We start from the raw sequence: 13,732 nt of genomic DNA, 5'->3' as shown, positions 1-13,732 counted from the left end.
TCTCCCCGTGTGTGAAATGAAGGTACTAACACTTGACTTACAAGGTTGCTGTAGCGATAAAGTCAGACACATATGGGAAAGCGCTTTGAAAGCTATAAAGCACTCTACAAGGCAAGGAAGGGATGCTCATGGTAAGTGGGGGTGGAGGTGGGAGGGAGGACCATGATGGGGGAAAATGGGTAGGCACCAAAAACTAGGGTGCAAACTATCCATGAGAGTGTTAAAGGAGCACGCTGTAATGGGGCTGCCAGAGGCGGGTGGGGGCTTAAGTGTGCCTCGGCTTCCAGTTAGAGGTGGGTCTGAGAGAGGAGATTCCCCCCCAGGGAAAGGCAGGCAGGCAGAAAAAGCTGTAATTTCTCTCCTTTTGAGAAGGGCTTGAATGGTCCGGGTTGTCTGCATCATGCCCAGTGAAGAGAGGCCAGCGGTGGGTAACGAGTTCTGTTTGGGGGGAGGGGGCTGCCTGTCAGCCCTCGAAGTGTAAGGCAGCAGCTGGAAGCGCGCCGCTTACTTACATACCACGCCTGCAGCGTGCACACAGCTCGCTGGAATGAGCCCGGAATGTCTCCTCTCCTCGCCCTCTGCAGACGGAGGAAAACCAAGGGGAGCCGGGGCGAGTTGACCACATTAAATGACAGCTACAAAACTGTAGGCTTCTCCGTCCCTTTCTGCCCCCCGCCAAGGGCCGCCCAGGCCCAGGGTGACCCCTGCCCTCCCTTCCCAGATCAGCAGCCACATGGGGGGGAATCCTCATTTGCTAGGTGGATGTTGGGGGAGGTTGTGCCCTGCTGCAATGGTGGCACGTGTTACGAGGATGCACCCACGTCTATGCATGTCAGCAGCCACTTGTGCAGATCCAGACAGTTGTCTGTGTACACACATGTGTCATACATGTGCGTGCTCCAAGTGGTGAGAAGGTGGGACAGATTTCTGCTGCTGCGTGACTTTGGACCTTCTTATCTGGAAAATGGAGAGTGTTGTACCAGAGCATCTCAGAGGGCCCTCTCAGCCTGAACATTCACTGTTTCTTCACATAGGGCTATGGCTGCTTAAAAAGTCAGGGCAGAAAAAAAAAAAAAATCAGCCGAACCAGTTGTGATGTTGGCTGTCGACACTTTAGATGTTTAGGTTTGGAGATTCAATTTTCAAAAGGCCAGTTACTTGGCATCATGTAACATCTGTTCATTTTCCAAGTAGTGGTCTCAGACTGACACCGGGACTGCGGCAGGAATGTGTTTGTCTCTTTGCTCTGGTTGTGTGTTTACACATGTGTGAGGGCATCTCTGGGTGCATGTTAAATAAGGTATATCTTATGCCCTCCAGGAGCTCAGTCTAGCAAGGGAGAGAAACATGGAAAAAAAATTACAATACGATGTGACAATAGTAGTATACATCCTACTATGCTGTGGGAGTAGAGAAGAAAGACTAATTAATTCTGCCCAAGGGTGAAACCGTCTGGGACAGTCTCACAAGCACACCACAGCTAGTGAGTTTTACCTTGCCCTTCCTACTTCCAAACTATTCATTCTGTTGTCCTCGCCCTCCTTTCTCTCAGGAAGTCTAAGAAGATGCCTTCAGCACCTGGAAAGGACTGGCCAGGTGGGGTGGCATACTAAGATCCATAGGGCCCACTGGGATCCAACCTGACCTGTATCCCTTTCAGCCACAGGCCAAGAGAGGCTCAAGCGGGGCTAGCTGAGGCTGCCTGTGGCACTGGTGTAGCTCATCTGGGCATAGAGTTGGAGGCCAAGAGAACTGAGAATTCAGTCCTTCCTGCCTGGCCAAAGGGGTGTGCAGAAAGGGAGGAGAGATCATGCAAAAAGACATGCCCTTTGCGTTTTTTGCCCCGCAATGGGCCGCATCAGGCATCCCCCTCTCCCTTGTCCAGTGCCCCTGCTGAACAGCAGTGCCCGTTAATGAGATGGTTGCTGAGGATAATGGGGCAGCCTTAGTGGGGAGGGCAGATTAGAGCGAAGCTATCTAGCAGAGGGAGAGGAGACAGTAACTGGACCAGGTTCCACCCTCTGCCCTACCTGCCCAAGAGATGGCCGTGGAGGCTAAGCTCCAGCCCTCCACCTCCACCCAATCTAGTGTCTTTCTCCCTCTCAGCGGGCAGAAGGTGAACACCCTAGGGGCCTACCACCCCACCGGGCCGGCAGGGAGCACTCCCTTCCTCCTCCCACCCCTCAGAGATGCTACGGCGAAGGGAACCCTGGGAGTGTGTCTTGAATGACCCCCAAACACATCTGGATTTTTGGAGTTCAGGCCAGCCCCCGAAACGGACCCCAGGGAAGTGCGCCAGAGGGAGGGGACGGGGGAAGGGAGAGGCAGCGCGGAGTTAAGGGCCTGCCGTTTAGGACTCCCGGCCCCACGACTAGGACCGTCCCAAACTTCCTGTTTCTTCCGGCCGCTCTGACCCCGGGGCTGCAGCTCCGAGATAGCTCGGGGCCTGGAAGTGCATGCTGGGTAAGCGCAGACGGACGGAGTAGGCGAGCAGCTTGCTGTCGCCGCGGCGCCGGGCCGGTGTGGGCGCGCGCTCGGCTTCCTTCCCCGGCGGTCACGCTTTGCATGTGGGATGGGCAGCGGGCAGGTGGCAGGGAGGCCCCCACGCCGAGGGCCCGGGGCGGAGCCTTCGCCGGGGCGGGGGCGGGGGCGGGGGCGGAGGGGGAAGGGGGAGGGGGCGGCCCTAGGGGCGGGGGTGTGGGCCGGGAGTTTCTGCATTTTCAAGGGAAGCAGAGTTGCCCTCGTCGGAGGCCGAAGTTCGAGCAGACCTCGCGGCGCGGAGTGCAGGAAATCCTGGAGGGGCAGCGCAGCCTGCTCGGCCCCGGCCGGCCCCGAGCTCTCGCGACCCCCTGAAGCCCTAAGGGGATCGTTTAGGAGGAGTAGAAAGAAGCCCTTCTTTGCACAGCGGGGAGAAAACTTAACGGAACTGGTGACCACCATCCCAAATGCGGGCCACACTGAGCATTTAAAAAAAAATAGTGCAGGCAAATGCTCGGCTCCGGAGAGAAGCTAAGGCGATCTCAATCATTGAAGGGTGGAGGTCGGGACAGACAACCGATCCCTCAGGGTCTCCGTCCTCAAGATGGACCGCATGGGGCGGGAGGGGCTGAAGCAGGCGACACCTGACTGCTGTTCCTGAGGTGCCTTCTCCCCAACAACCCGCTTTCCTCCCCCGGCGTTGCTCCCGCTTTAGAATGGTGGGGGAGAAAGAGGGGCTGTGGAAAGACAGATACATAAAGATGATTAAGTCAGAATAGAAGGTTAACCTTCACCTCTACTCTCACCTTCCTTTGGGGCCCGCACCCCTTGTGCGCAACGCGCATCTCCCACTCCCACCCCCTCTGGATTTTCCCCACTCTCCCCAGCTCTGCCAGATGCCTGCATGCATCTGGAAGACGCAGTTATGATCTCACTCTGGGGTCGATGTTTCATATAGGACCAGGCAAGGTGGGAAGTAGGGCACACAGGACACTGTCACAGGGGCCCACTTCACACATTATGGCTCCCATTTTGAAGATGAAGAAACTGAGGCAGCCCAGAGAGCTTAAACATTTGCTGAGCTCACACAGGGAGTTAGTAATAGAGGTTAAAACACAGCTTGGAGATGGGGGGGGGTTGATGCTTAAGACTCATTAAGCAATCACACCCCCCACTAAGTCTCTACAGACTCCCTTCCCACTGCTAGATGAATACTACCTTAGCAGTCTTCTCTTATCCTCCCTCTGATGGGACACCAAGTCAGAGTTCTTTGATTATGTTTCTTTCACCCATGCTCAACTAGGAGTACCTCAATGATGGAGACAGGGTATTTTTTTTTTTAAGATTTTGTTTATTTTTTTGACAGAGAGAGACACAGTAGAGAAAGGGAACACAAGCAGGGAGAGTGGGAGAGGGAGAACAGGCTTCCCACGGAGTAGGGAGCCAGATGCAGGGCTCCATCCCAGGACTCTGGGATCATGACCTAAGCTGAAGGCAGACGCTTAATGGCTGAGCCACCCAGGTGCCCCTGGAGATAGGGTCTTAATACTTATTATGTTCTCTCATTGCCTAGTAAAGTGTCTGGCATACAGAATGTATTCAATAAGTATTTCTTTACTGAACAACAGAATTCAGGAGTCCAGGGATGACTGGGTGGCTCGGTCCTTAAGCATCTGCCTTTGGCTCTGGTCATGATCCCAGTGTCCTGGGATCGAGTCCTGCAGCACCCTGCCCCCCCCCCCCACATCGGGCTCCCTGTTCAGCCTGCTTCTCCCTCTCCCACTCCCCCTGCTCATATTCCCTCTTTATCTCTCTCTCTCTGTCAAATAAATAAATAAAATCTTAAAAAAAAAAAAGAAATCAGGAGTCCAGAATCTGGCCCTTTTCAAGTCAAAGTGCTCCTTATCCACTCATCCACTTACACACCTGGCTTAGAAGTACCCCTTTAGGGACAAGATACTTCTATTACTACATATGGCTGGTGCTGGATTCTGCACTTAGAGGGGCTTTCAAAAGTAGGCACAGAAGGTGAAGGGCCATCTTGGGCTGGCTGGTTAGTTCACCCAGCCAGGGGCAGCTTCAAGCTGCCCAGTTACAAATCTGTTATGTATGTTATATTCGGTGCCCTGGTGCCCTCCTCCAGAACCAAAATATAGCAGGCAGTGCCAACATTTATGCAAATCAACCAAAAGCTCTGCTGCTTTCAAAAATAAGTGATGGAGCCCATATCAGTAGTTGCAGTAGTTGCAGTAGTTGCAGGGTTGGAAGGGGCCTTGCCCGCCGCTTGCTATTTCTCTCTTGGGAAGCCGGGCACAGTGAGAAGCAGTGTCCCCTACCCCTGTCGTTTCCCCCTCCCTTCCAAAACTACAAACAGCCACAAACCACATGGCCCACAAGAAACAGAGATTTGTGGCCTTTGGAACCTCCCAGGGCAGGGGTCAGTCAGGAGGTCAATGGGGGTGTAGGCATCGCACAGTCCAGAGTCATTACTCTAATGCCCTCTGGGAGAGTTTCGAATCAATGGGCCTATTTGTCCTCCCTCCAGGGAGGACTGGGGGTAGGGCATTGGGGGTCCATTATCAAGCCCACCCCCACCCCCATAAGACTGCTTCCAAGAAGCTCACTCTTGGGCTGGCATCCTGCAAATCTCACCATTACCCAAGAAAGATAGAAACCGGAAGTGGGATGATTTCTGTGGGGATGGTCAGATAGGATGGGTCCTTTGGGTTCTGTTAGAAATCTAGGATCTAGACTTTTATTTGGGAGGCTGGAGCATTTACGAAGCCAGCAGGATGACTTTGGGCCCCCGTTGACCCACATTTTGGTTAAGTAGCCAATTTCAGCAAGGTTGTGCCCTGGCCCATGATTGTCCTTGTTCCTTCTGGGAGAGTTTTAAAGTCACTCCTTGTGGGAAAGAGATGGAATAGTCTAGTGGTTAAGGGCCTGGGCTTGTGCATTGGCCAGACCTGGATTCCAAACCCATCTCTGCCACTAACCAGGTGTGTGGCCTCTTCAAGTTACCTTCTCTGAGCCTTAGTGTCCTTATCTGTTAAACTGGGATAATTATAGTGCCTCCCACCTGTGACTGTTACTGGGATTATATATGATGCGTACTGTGTACTTGGCACTTTGTAGGTGCTCAATAAATTATAGATGTGGTGACCATTCTTGCTAGGTTTTATTGCCCGCAAGTACTGTTCTTGGTACCAGTCAAACCTGAGGTATTTCTCAGCTCAAGTCCCTCCCTAAAATCCTGGAAAGATAGGATTCCTTCTAGCACCCATCCTCTCCCAACATTTGGATAATTTGTTATTGGGGCTGGCCTAGGATATGCCTAAGGCACAGCTGGTGTGGCTCTGGCCACAAGCACTATCCTCCAAGGGGATTTAGTTTTATTGACTGGAATGGTTTTAGGTGGTCATTTGGGGGGCTCAGGGCAACTGTCTCTCCATGGGGTCTAACATGCATACTTGGGGTATCTAGGGCCAGGCCAGTACCATGGCTTTTGCCACTAGCTAAGTGTTCTTCTACAATGAGTCAGCTTTGAAAATGTCTGGTCTGATTTATTTGATAACTTCCATCTTAAATGGCTTTTGTTTAAAATTTTACCCTGGTGTGGAATGAGAGTTTTCACGTTTAGTTCCAAATTTTGGCAGTGGGGGTTGGTTGGATGGGGAGCAGTCGTGCTGGGATAAGTACTAAGTGCTAAGCAAGGTGGGCAAGGAAACGCGATCTATTTCTGCCAGAAGTTCACGAAGATGCAGGTCCAGCTCTGCTTTTACATGGCACTTTCATCACACTTTGAGATTCGTCCGTTTTTATTGAGTTTGTACTGTAAAGAGTTTGTCTCTCCCATGAAACTCAAGCTCCCTTAGGTTGCAGACCTCGTCACCCGCCACAGACCAGGAACCTTCCGACGGCTGGGCCGAGCCTCCCCCTCCCACCCCCCACTTAGCTGCCCGTTCCCCAGCCTAGGAACAGAGAGAGCTGCCTCCCGTCCTCTGAGCGTCTCCCCGACCCGTGACCAGTGCATTCCTTGGTATTCCAGACGCCCGGAGGCTCAGCACCCACAGCAGAGAGATTGGCGCGAACAAGGCCGGGAAAGGATGGTGCAGGGGTGGGGGGGGGGAAGGGGCGAACTCCCGGGACCTCTGGCTGGAGAGAGGAAGGGAGAGCTGCACTCGCCCCCGGAGGGAGGGGCCTCGTGGGGAGAGCTGCAGTAGGGTGCCCCCGAGTCTGTCTCGGCCCTTTTGTCTGTCCCCTGCGCCGAAGCCCCCCTCCCCAAAGAGGGCTGGCAGCAGGAGAGGGGGGAGGCCCGGCGCAGGGTGGGGGGGAGGGGAGAGGGAGGGAGCACTATGGGGGCTGGGAGAGGCTGGAGGGGTGGAGGGCCAGAGGCCCTGCGGAGAGGAGCGGCCGGAGCTGCCCGAGAAGGCGAGGAGGAAAAAGCGGAGGAAGGAAACCCATCCTGCCCCCAACACCCGAGTGTCTCCTGTTACCAACCGAAAGGTGCAGCCTCAGGAAGAGGTGATCGGAGCCGTTGAGAGCAGGCAGTCACGTGAACCGAAGAGGGAGAGAGAGAGCGAGAGAGAGTGAGCGAGCTCCGGAGAGCCAGCGAGAGAGAAAGCCGACAGACAGACCGACCGACAGACAAAGAGCCCGAAAGGGAGGCCGGCGGGGACCACGAGAGAAAAGAGGAGCGGGAGGGAGAAGGGCGGTGCGCCCAGTCCTTCCCCTCCCTTTCCGTCTCCTCCCCAGCCTCAACTCTCTGATCACACACTTGGGGGGCCTAGTGACTGAATGGGGACAGGAGAACCTGTCCTCCTGCCAAAGGGGCCCCTTGTTGCTCCGCTGTCTCACTGCCCCTGCAGATAGGTTTGAGGCTTCCTCACTCCTGGAAAGACAAAATCAGCTATCATTAGGCCTGGTAAATACTCCTTTCTAGCTTGCAAAAGAAGGACAACTCCCTGTTATCCACAGGAGCTCTCCCAGGGTCCTGGGAACCTGGAATCACCCAGACCATAGAGATGCCCCAACCTCTAAGTCCATGAGTCCATCCCATTGGGAAAGAACAAATGAGGCAAGGGCTAGGAGCCCACTGAGTCAGGCACTGTGCTAGGTCCAGGGGGCTGCTGAGATGAACAATAGCGGAAAGGCCGTGGCCTCCCTTCACGAAGCTTCTCCTTTCCAGGGAGAGGAGGTCACAGACAGAAATGACTAACTGTGAAAGGGGCTCTACCCAATGCCAGGAAAGTGCTAGAGGGAGTATGGAAAGAAGAGAAAGGACTGAAGAACTCCAAGGCCTCTTGGAGGAAGTAGGATTTGAATGAGGCCTTGAGGGCTGAGGAGAGCTCTGGATTCTGGGGGATATGGGTGCAGGTGGAGGGCTTATTCTGAGCGGAAGGGCTGGAGCCCTGGCCAGTTCCTTCTAGCAAGAACTTGCACTGGTTCATAATTATAAAGGTAAATCTACTGTTTTAAAACAAATTGAATTGTAAACATCACTATTTTTCTTTATCTAATTGCAGCCCCTCCTGCTGGCCCCTTGTTGGTGCTGATTACTGGGAATTGGCTATAATTTTCCAAAGCGCTACCAGTTCAATGAAAACTTTCCTCACTCCACTTTTTGCATTGGGGAAGCTCAGGCCAGGAGGAAATGAAGTCATTATCTTGTCCCCTGTTCCCCTGTCCCACAGAGATCGGAGGTGGCCACCCACTTGGTGAGTAGAGAACAGGGGCACCCAGAGGTTTGTCTTAGCCTTGCCCTTCCCTCTCATCATGTGCTTGGCCTCACCGGGTGGAGTCACTAAGCCGGGATTCTAAATCCAGGTTCCAAGTACCGATAAGCAGGTCAGGTATTCTTTGGCCATTCTGGTCCTTTCTTCTTGGCATATTAATCATGTGAATTCCTTTATCTGTTATCCTTTTTAGCTTGCAAAACACAGTCAACTTCCTATTATCTACAGGGCTTTCCAGGGGTGCGCTAAGATTCCAGCATCTCCCTGACCTTAAACCTCTTTCCCCTCCAGCTTGCTAGGAGCTGGGGCCTAAGAAACAAAGGGGTATTTCAGTGTTCAGCGTGGGGAGGGACCTGGTAGCAATAAGCCTTGGATAGCAGGCCCAGTACATGGAGTTCCCAAGGCTAGGGATATCACTTGAGATACGGCTGGCCAGCTGGCTAAGTTGCTCAAAGCAAGGGGACCCAAGCCTCATAGGAAAACTTTCAGCCTAATGGCACCCTTCTCAACATTCTAGTGAAAAGGCTGAATCTTCCCCAAGCAGCCTGTACATACAAGGCTTAACATCATCACTGTTAACTTGTTCATGACTGGTTCTCATGTATTCTTTCATTCAGTCTTTTATCCCACAGATATCTATCTGTTCAGCACCACTGTGTACTCCTCTGTGCTCAGAACCAGGGACTTAGTCCCTGCCCACCATTAGCTCCTGCTCTGCTGAGAAAGAGATCACAGGTTCTATGGAGGAAGAGAGAATGCTACCCTTTGTTCCTAATCCGGGAAGGGTTAATTAGATGAAGAAAGGGACAGTTGGGAAAAGGTAGAAAAATGACATGTTCATTGTCACATTTTGGAAAATAGAGAATAGCAGAAACGTAATTTTTAATCAATAATTTTTAACGATGCCACTTCTGAGCTGTGTGGATTTTAGCAAGCTGGCCTCTGGGAGCCTCAGTTCTCCCTGCTGTAAATTGCCACCCAGGGCTGCTGTGCAAAGGCGTGCGATAATTTAAGTAAGTTAAATGCCAAGACGGAACCTGGTACATAAGAGGCTCTTCGTATTTAGCAGGTAGTAGCGTTACGTAGCTACCGTCCAAAAGAATCAAAGGCTGCTAGCATTTTGGGTACATTTCCCTCCCATTGTTTAAATGCATTTTTTTCCCATGCAGTTTGTGATTCAACTCAGGTTACCATTTTATAGCTCGCCTCTTTAGTTTTACTTAAAGTTATAACGAGAATTTCCCCCATGTTATCACAAAGGGTCCCTGAAAACATCATCTTAGTGGTCATGTCCATTGTTTAGATTCTGGTCCCTTTCTAAAAGCTCCCAGGTTATATGTCAGTTATATTTCAATAAAGCTGGAAAACAAATAAAGAAGGAGAGCTTTCCAGCCTGCTCTCTCCTTTATCCTTTACCCGTCACCACCCTAGCCATGCCAGGCCTTTACTGAAGACAGTTATGGAATATGTTTCCCACCCCCACTCCCATTCAGATCCAGTTATTTCTTGAGACATTGATTGGGATTGGTCCTTTCATTTGGGCATTTCTGCCCTATCATATACTCCTGAGACAAGACAGTCTCAGACCTTGAGGTACCCTGTTGTAACTGGATACAACCACTGCCTTGGAGGACTCCTCCTCTTTCCCTTCAACATCATTGCCTCTCCCCACTCCCCAGCCTGCCTGGACTGGATGTTCCTCAAGGACTCTCTGGATGCCAGTCCCCTTTCCACCTTTGCAGCCAGAGAGGGCACCTCCACTACCCTACAAACTCAGTTTTGATGTCACCAAGAAAGTAGGCCAGAAGGCAAGCAATGTAGCCACTGGCAGGCTTCTGGAGGGCTGAATCAAGTTCTCCTGTGTCAGGAGGAAGGTTAATAGGTCCCTTTCTCACCTCAGTCTTGCCCCAGGTGAGAATGAGAATTACAGAATAGGGAGCCCGGGAGGGGATGGGCTGAGAATGGGTGTTTGTCTTGGGCCATTTCTTTTTCTCATTAGGTAAATCACTGTAGCCTTTTTGAGTTTCTTCAAAGTGGAACGGAACTTGTCAAATAGATGGCATGGCTTGCTGCAGGGAGACCCAAAGCTAGCAGACATGTCTCCCAACACAGTCCTCCAGCTTTTAAGGCAGGGACATCATTACATGTCCGGAGGGGTTGGTATTGAGCAGGCAGCCTGGGGTCCTAGAACATGACACTTTTCTTGGAGGGAAGAGAATAGAAAACCATCTGGGGTTCTAGGAGAGGTGTGGGATTCTAGTCAATAGGACAGACCCAAGGGCAAGAGCTCACTCAATAGAGAATGTCACCCATTTCAAATCAGTGGGGGAAAGAATGGGTTATTTAATTAATGATTTGTGGCTATCTGATGATTTGGAGTGTGGCGGGGGAAGTTAGCACCTCATGCCATCCACCAAAGTAAATTCCAGAGTTAAATCTTGGTAACTTGATCAGTCAGGTTCTTGGTTGCAAACCACAGAAACCAATAGTAACTAAAGCAGAAAAGGATTTTGTTGGAAGGCTATTGGAGATTTCACTGTGAGTGGAAACAGAAAGAACCAGCCTCAGGAAAAGGGTAGGAACCAAGGGAAGCAGGCACAGTCAGGATCACGCCACAGCACAGGCAACCTTGCTCAGGATGTCGGAAGTGTGTGGTCCCCTCCAGTGACTTGCTGTTGCCCTTCTAGAGGCCAGGCTGCCAAGACCTTCAGGAATAATTACTGCTCTCTCCTTCAGTGCTGTATGCTGAAGTACCAAAGTCCAAAGGGAGAGAGAGCATCTGACTGGCAGACCCTGGGCCACATCCCCATTACCTTAGCTGTCAGTGGATAGGGAGAGGGAATATGTATTTACCTTCCTTGTCTCTCGAGATTTGTTTCAAATCATCCAGGTGTTTGGAAACTGAGCAACCAAAACCAAAAGTGAACGATTACAGTCGCTAGTGTTTCTTGAGCACTAGCTGTGTGCTAGGTGTTGGGCTGATTGCCTTACATATATTGTTTAATTTAATCCTGAAAACAACCCTGCAAGTTGGAAACTATTATTTATGCCCACCTTATAGAGGAGGAATCTGAAGATGCCCTTGGTCACACAGCTAGTAAGTAAGGGATGGAGCTGAGGTATGGTCCCAGGGTGGGAATTTGTGTTTATGCACTATGCTCCAGATTGGTCAAGAATGACCAAAAAAAAAAAAAAAAAAAAAAAAAAAAAAGGACAAACAATAAGACCATAAGCAGCCTAGAAGAAATTAGGTGAATGAATATTCCTTTGATCCAGAGTGTAGGGAAAGTCTTTCTAGGCATAGAGATAAACCAAGAAACAATAAAGGACACAAAAATATACTTTTGGCCATGTAAAAATGTGAAACTTCTGCATTTTAATCCCCTTCACCCACTTCTCCTACCCCTCACTCCCCTTACCTCTTACTCCTCTAGCAACTATTTATCTGTTCTCTGTATCTATGAGCTTGTTTTGTTTTGTTTTGTTTTGTTTTGTTTTTAGATTCAACATGTAAGAGAGATTTTGTCTTTCCCTGTCTAGCTTGAGGAAAAATATCTTCTGTATTTTAAAAATGATAATGCCACAAGCACAATTAGAAGGGCTAAAGTCAAGGAGTACTTGAAATATATGACAAAATTGTGGTAGCTTTGAGATATAAAGAAATTTTACAAATCTACAAGAGAGGGTCGCCTGGGTGGTTCAGTCCTTAAGCATTTGCCTTCAACTCAGGTCATGATCCCATGGTCCTGAGATCGAGCCCCACATGAGCCCCACAGCATGCTCCCTGCTCGGAGAGAAGCTTGCTTTTCCCTCTCCCACTGCCCCTGCTGTGTTCCCTCTCTCACTGTTCTCTCTCTCTGTCAAATAAATAAATAAATAAATAAATAAATAAATCTTTTAAAAAATCTACAAGAGAAAGACCAACATCTCATTAGAAAACCAGGCAAAGGACAGGAATTGGCAATTCACAAAACAAGAAATATCAATGGCATCAAACTAGGAAAAATATTCAGTATTACAGAAGCACAAATCACATATTGAGATACATTTTTTAAAAAATAATCTCTACACCCCATGTGGAGCTCAAACTCACTACCCCGAGATCAAGAGTGGCATGCCCTACGGACTGAGCCAGCCAGGCGCCCCTCGACATGCACTTTTTTGCTCATCAAGGTGACAAATATATATATATATATATATACATATATATATATATATATATATAAACACCAGTTTTTTAAAAAGATTATTTATTTATTTATTTGACAGACAGAGATCACAAGTAGGCAGACAGGCAGGCAGAGAGAGAGGGGGAAGCAGGCTCCCGGAAGAGCAGAGAGCCCGATGCGGGACTTGATCCCAGGACCCCGGGATCATGACCCGAGCTGAAGGCAGAGGCTGTAACCCACTGAGCCACCCAGGCACCCCATATATGTATATATTTTTATTTGTTTTAATCATATTTATTTATTTAGAGCTCTCTGCTCAGCAGGGAGCCTGCTTCTCTCTCTCTCTCTCTGCCTACCCCTCTGACTACTTGTGGTCTCTCTGTGTCAAATAAATAAATTAAATCTTTAAAAAAATTATTTATTTAAATAATATTCTGTCAGTTTAGGGAATCAACTTTATTGAGGGATATTTAGCTACATCCACTTAAACGGTACAGTTGAATGAGGTTTGACATATATATCCCCCCATAAAAGCACTACCACAATCAAGATACAGGACATTTCCATCACCCCCAAAACTATGCTCATTCCCCTGTATAGTCCGTGTCTTCTTCCACCTCTGACCCCAGGTAACCAATGATCTGCTTTCTGTTATTATGGTTTCATTTGTATCTTCTGCAAGTTTATATAATAGGGTTATGTGCTGCATAATATTTCGGTCTGCTTTCTCTCACTTAGCATCACGCTTTTGAGATTCACCCATGTCGTTGCGTGTATCAGTAGTTTGTTCCTTTCCATAACTGAGGGATTTTCTGTTGTAATGAATACACCATGTTTAAAAATTCATTCACCTGGTGATCATCATTTGGGTTGTTTTCCAGTTTGTGGTGACTGGTATACTGTGAATAAAGCTGGTATGAGTATTCTGCTGGGTGTGTAAACTAGCAAGATCTTTTAATAAGTCAGTTTGGTACTGTGTTCAAAATATTTAAAATACATATACTAAAATTACATAAAGTCCAGGATCTGCTTCAAAAATAATCCATTGGTGGGAAGAAAGGGGTAAGGGTGGAGGTGGAACAAGATTAACCACTAGTTGATAATTATTGAAACTAGGAGTCGGGGGTTTGTCATACTATTTTATTTTTGTATATGTTTGAAAGCTTCCATCGTAAAATTTTAATATGTATACATCTTGATCCAGTTGTTCCTAAAATCAGATATGCACAAAGGATGTTCACAAGGAATTATATTTATAATAATGCAAATGGGAAAACAACCTAAACACCCAACAAAAGATAGGGTAAATAAGTTATGACACACTCATTGGATGGAATGATAGTATGGTGT

Source organism: Enhydra lutris, unplaced genomic scaffold (assembly GCF_002288905.1).
Source record: "Enhydra lutris kenyoni isolate GAN:26980312 unplaced genomic scaffold, ASM228890v2 scaffoldscaffold53, whole genome shotgun sequence".
NCBI lineage: Eukaryota > Metazoa > Chordata > Mammalia > Carnivora > Mustelidae > Enhydra > Enhydra lutris.
The sequence above is the reverse complement of the archived record's forward strand: the minus strand, read 5'-3'. Positions refer to the sequence as shown.